The 6000-nt window shown below is 49.9% G+C and overlaps 1 protein-coding gene across 1 annotated transcript in view; it reads right to left on the bottom strand.

Annotated features, from left to right (window-relative positions):
• The window catches only part of LOC143767984 (uncharacterized), a 42325-nt gene extending 37432 nt beyond the window's left edge, over positions 1-4893 (bottom strand). The window contains exon 1 of the mRNA XM_077256578.1: positions 4781-4893. The gene's annotated coding sequence lies outside the window, so the exon portion shown is untranslated. The remainder of the gene's footprint in view (positions 1-4780) is intronic.
• Positions 4894-6000: the final 1107 nt, after the last annotated feature.

A 6000-nucleotide genomic window follows, 5' to 3' on the forward strand; every position in this document is an offset into this window, starting at 1 on the left:
TAGGGACAGAAAACAATACTGAGGGGAGGATGAGGGAGGGGTTATTTAACTTCTTTGTCATTTCCTGGCCCTATTAGGAAAGGAGTAACATCCTCCAGGTGTGCTGTTATGGGGGGTTACTAGAGAAAACAAGTTCTTAATAATGTAGAAACAACATTACTCATGTTTTAACTCAGGAAGAGTTCGGAAATGAATACGTTGTGGAATAACCATCATTTTTAGTCACAGTTTTCATGTGTCTTGGCATGCTTTCCACCAGTCTTTCCCACTACTTTTGGGTGACCTTATACCACTCCTGGAACAAAAATGTAAGCAGTTTTTTGTTTGATGGCTTGTGACTATCCATCTTCCTCTTGATTACATTCCAGAGGTTTTCAATGGGGCTCAGGTCTGGAGATTCGGCTGGCCATGACAGGGTCTTGATGTGGTGCTCCTTCATTCACACATTGATTGACCTAGCTATGTGGCATGGGGCATTGTCCTGCTGGAAAAACCAGCTCACAGAGTAAAGGAGCATTGCCTGAGTAGACGGAAGCAAGTGGTTTTCAAGGATAACCTTTTCTGCGGCTTGATTCATACTTCCTTCGCAAACATTAATCTGCCCAATTCCAGCCTTGCTGAAGCAACCCCAGATCATCACTGATTCTCCACCAAATGTCACAGTGGAAGCAAGACGCTGTGGCTTGTACGCCTCTCCAGGTCTCCGTCTAACCATTAGACGTCCAGGTGTTGGGCAAAGCTGAAAATTAGATGCATCCGAGATTACCTTACTCCAGTCCTCTATGGTCCAATCCTTAGGGTTTTTGGCAAACTTCAGCATGGCTCTCCTTTGTTTCTCATTGATGAAAGGCTTTTTTCTAGCTTTACATGACTTTAGGCCTGCCTCTAGGAGTCTGTTATGAACTGTTCTTGCCGTGCACTTCACCCCAGCTGCCATTTGCCATTCCTTTTGTAGGGCACTTGATGTCATCCTGGGGTTGCTGACTGACATTTGAATAAGATGATGGTCATCCCGGTCAGTGGAGAGTCGCTTTTGCCCTCTGCCGGTCTGTAGCTTTGTTGTCCCCAATGTCTGCTGCTTGACCTTGTTGTAATGGACTACAGTCCTTCTACTAGTAAAGCCAGAATTGAGCCCATCTTTTCCTCACTCAAGATTTTTCTTTTCAACTCCTTTGACATGGTTAGAAATTATTTTTTCATTCAAATTAATTTAGGGCTATTCCTAGCACTTGTTTGGTCATCCAGCTTGTCCTATTGCACACAACATTATTTTTTATACTTTCCCTTGTTATATAAGATTTGGTTTAGGTGATCATCTAATCAGAAGCACATTAAAGTAGAATGAGGTGTACTTTAGTTGGAATTGAACTGACCCTGGAATGGAATGGCTATCAGACACGTAGAGATGGTGATTTTTAGAAAACTGTGCAGTGGTCTCTTAATTTTTGCCAGAGCTGTATATGTTCTAATCCTGATATAAGTGGCTCCATTCAGGTATATATAATATCTATCATGGTATGTATGTCCTCATACAGTTATATATGGCCACCAATCCAGGTATACGTCCCCTCCTGAGTATACATGGCCCCTTATCCTGATATATATGGCCCCCACCCTCATCCTGGTTTACATAGTTAACCATCCTAGTATATATGGCTGGCCCCCATCCCGGTATACAGTGTTGTGGGAATATTATACTGTGCGCGAGGGGGATGCCAGTCCTGTGGAAACATTATCCTGTGTGAATGGCAAGCTGCTATTGTTGGAAAATTATACTATGTAGGGGGATATCGGTAATGTGGGAACATTATACTGTGTGTGTAGGAACCTGCTTTTGTGAAAACATTACACTATGTAGGAGGATGGTGGTACTGTGGGAACATTACACTATGTAGGAGGATGGTGGTACTGTGGGAACATTACACTATGTAGGAGGATGGTGGTACTGTGGGAACATTACACTATGTAGGAGGATGGTGGTACTGTGGGAACATTATACTGTGTGTAGGAACCTGCTATTGTGGGAACATTACACTATGTAGGAGGATGGTGGTACTGTGGGAACATTATACTATACAGGAGGATGGTGGTACTGTGGGAACATTATACTATGTAGGAGGATGGTGGTACTGTGGGAACATTATACTATGTAGGAGGATGGTGGTACTGTGGGAACATTATACTATGTAGGAGGATGGCGGTACTGTGGGAACATTATACTATGTAGGAGGATGGCGGTACTGTGGGAACATTACACTGTGTGTGGTGGGATGATGGTAATATGGAAACATACTGTGTGGAGAGAATGGCGGGACTGAGGTTATACTATGTTTGAAGGTAAGGTGAAACTGTGAAAATCTCTTTTGTGTGAGACATGCCAGTACTGTGGAAACTTTACACTGTGTGAGGGGAATCATATATACTGCATAAGGGGTGTAAAAACATGTGTCATAAGAACAAATCCTCAGAATTTGTGCCATTTGTACAAAAAGACTGCCATCTGCCATTCAGACAGGACCCTACGGAATCAATGGGAAGAGAAAGAGTTTCAGGAAGAAACAGTGTAGATGGTACACCAGGTCAGGTGACCTTGATGACAGTTTCCTGTTATTATAAAGGCCATAGCCCTAAAGCCAGAACATGTTTGGCGCCAAGCAAAAAGAAACGGGGTGCGGGGAAGAATCTGAGGTACCAGGCCATGGTAAAGTGCCCAAGGCAGCTGGTGGCAGTACCCAGGTGGCACCAGATGAGTCCCAGAGTCCAGACTATGCCAGCCAAGGCCTGAGAACCACACCTGCACTGATCAAGACCTGGAGTCCAGACTATGCCAGGCAAGAGCAGAGTCCCAGCTCTTGTTACTTCTGGTACAAGAGACGGATGTGCCAATGATCTGTGAGGAGAGTCTGCTCAGTAGTATACGCCTGCAGTGAAGAGCAGGAGGCGCGAGTGAGCCGGCCATTGCTTCCAGCACTGATGTCAGTACAGGTGTTGGTCCAGGGTGTACAAGAGACAAGGTGAAAGCTGGTAGAAGTGAAGGCAGCCCAGCGAGCCCTGATAGGCCATAAGTCCTCCTAATAAAGCCTAACGGGAAGAGCCGGAGACCCCACTATGGCCGGTGTTCGCAGAGTAGAGTGTTGTCGACTATAAGTGTCAGAAAAATCCCCCTTGTCAGTAGCTAAAGTCACATGTGGTGAGAGGCTGCTATTAGTGAGAGTGAGGCGGATAATTCATTGTGTATCTGATATTGTGTATTTCACCTTGTAATCACCCTGTTCTGCATTATTCACTGTTGCCGTAGTGACCACAATTCCCATTATCAGGAAATAAATAATTATATTGGTTACTTCCGCCTTGTGTTTGTCGGTGTGTTGTATCCGGTCACCTGATAACAGGGCCATAATGGGGGCATTACACTGTGTGGGGCCAAGAAAGGGGCCCTGTACTGTGAGAACAATCCGCTACCTCACTTCCTGTCCTCCATAGTTGGGTCGTATGTATTAATTACAGGAAATAGAACAAAACCGTTATGATTCTTATAAAGTGGCAACAAAATCCTCAAAAGAGTCTCAGTGCTGAAGGGGTTAATGTCCCCAGCGCTCAGTAATGGGGAATCTCCAGCACCGACCTCCACCCGCAGAGCCGCACTCCACATAGAGAATAATGGAGCCTCCAGCACCGACCTCCACCCGCAGAGCCGCACTCCACATAGAGAATAATGGAGCCTCCAGCACCAACCTCCACCCACAGAGCCGCACTCTACATAGAGAATAATGGAGCCTCCAGCACCGACCTCCACCCGCAGAGCCACACTCCACATAGAGAATAATGGGGCCTCCAGCACCGACCTCCACCCGCAGAGCCGCACTCCACATAGAGAATAATGGGGCCTCCAGCACCGACCTCCACCCGCAGAGCCGCACTCCACATAGAGAATAATGGAGCCTCCAGCACCGACCTCCACCCACAGAGCCACACTCCACATAGAGAATAATGGAGGATCCAGCACCAACCTCCACCCACAGAGCCGCACTCCACATAGAGAATAATGGAGCCTCCAGCACCGACCTCCACCCGCAGAGCCACACTCCATATAGAGAATAATGGAGCCTCCAGCACCAACCTCCACCCACAGAGCCACACTCCACATAGAGAATAATGGAGCCTCCAGCACCGACCTCCACCCGCAGAGCCACACTCCATATAGAGAATAATGGAGCCTCCAGCACCGACCTCCACCCACAGAGCCACACTCCACATAGAGAATAATGGAGCCTCCAGCACCGACCTCCACCCGCAGAGCCGCACTCCACATAGAGAATAATGGAGCCTCCAGCACCGACCTCCACCCGCAGAGCCGCACTCCACATAGAGAATAATGGAGCCTCCAGCACCGACCTCCACCCACAGAGCCACACTCCACATAGAGAATAATGGAGGATCCAGCACCAACCTCCACCCACAGAGCCGCACTCCACATAGAGAATAATGGAGCCTCCAGCACCGACCTCCACCCGCAGAGCCACACTCCATATAGAGAATAATGGAGCCTCCAGCACCAACCTCCACCCACAGAGCCACACTCCACATAGAGAATAATGGAGCCTCCAGCACCGACCTCCACCCGCAGAGCCACACTCCATATAGAGAATAATGGAGCCTCCAGCACCGACCTCCACCCACAGAGCCACACTCCACATAGAGAATAATGGAGCCTCCAGCACCGACCTCCACCCGCAGAGCCGCACTCCACATAGAGAATAATGGAGCCTCCAGCACCGACCTCCACCCGCAGAGCCGCACTCCACATAGAGAATAATGGAGCCTCCAGCACCGACCTCCACCCGCAGAGCCGCACTCCACATAGAGAATAATGGAGCCTCCAGCACTGACCTCCACCCGCAGAGCCACACTCCATATAGAGAATAATGGGGCCTCCAGCACCTACCTCCACCCACAGAGCCGCACTCCACATAGAGAATAATGGGGCCTCCAGCACTGACCTCCACCCACAGAGCCGCACTCCACATAGAGAATGGGGCCTCCAGCACCTACCTCCACCCACAGAGCCACACTCCATATAGAGAATAATTGGCGCCTCCAGCACCGACCTCCACCCGCAGAGCCACACTCCACATAGAGAATAATGGAGCCTCCAGCACCGACCTCCACCCACAGAGCCACACTCCACATAGAGAATAATGGAGGATCCAGCACCAACCTCCACCCACAGAGCCGCACTCCACATAGAGAATAATGGAGCCTCCAGCACCGACCTCCACCCGCAGAGCCACACTCCATATAGAGAATAATGGAGCCTCCAGCACCAACCTCCACCCACAGAGCCACACTCCACATAGAGAATAATGGAGCCTCCAGCACCGACCTCCACCCGCAGAGCCACACTCCATATAGAGAATAATGGAGCCTCCAGCACCGACCTCCACCCGCAGAGCCGCACTCCACATAGAGAATAATGGAGCCTCCAGCACCGACCTCCACCCGCAGAGCCGCACTCCACATAGAGAATAATGGAGCCTCCAGCACCGACCTCCCCGCAGAGCCGCACTCCACATAGAGAATAATGGAGCCTCCAGCACCGACCTCCACCCGCAGAGCCGCACTCCACATAGAGAATAATGGAGCCTCCAGCACCGACCTCCACCCGCAGAGCCACACTCCACATAGAGAATAATGGAGCCTCCAGCACTGACCTCCACCCGCAGAGCCACACTCCATATAGAGAATAATGGGGCCTCCAGCACCTACCTCCACCCACAGAGCCGCACTCCACATAGAGAATAATGGGGCCTCCAGCACTGACCTCCACCCACAGAGCCGCACTCCACATAGAGAATGGGGCCTCCAGCACCTACCTCCACCCACAGAGCCACACTCCATATAGAGAATAATTGGCGCCTCCAGCACCGACCTCCACCCGCAGAGCCGCACTCCACATAGAGAATAATGGAGCCTCCAGCACCAACCTCCACCCGCAGAGCC

The sequence above is a fragment of the Ranitomeya variabilis genome, chromosome 4 (assembly GCF_051348905.1).
Source record: "Ranitomeya variabilis isolate aRanVar5 chromosome 4, aRanVar5.hap1, whole genome shotgun sequence".
In the NCBI taxonomy this organism is placed as follows: domain Eukaryota; kingdom Metazoa; phylum Chordata; class Amphibia; order Anura; family Dendrobatidae; genus Ranitomeya; species Ranitomeya variabilis.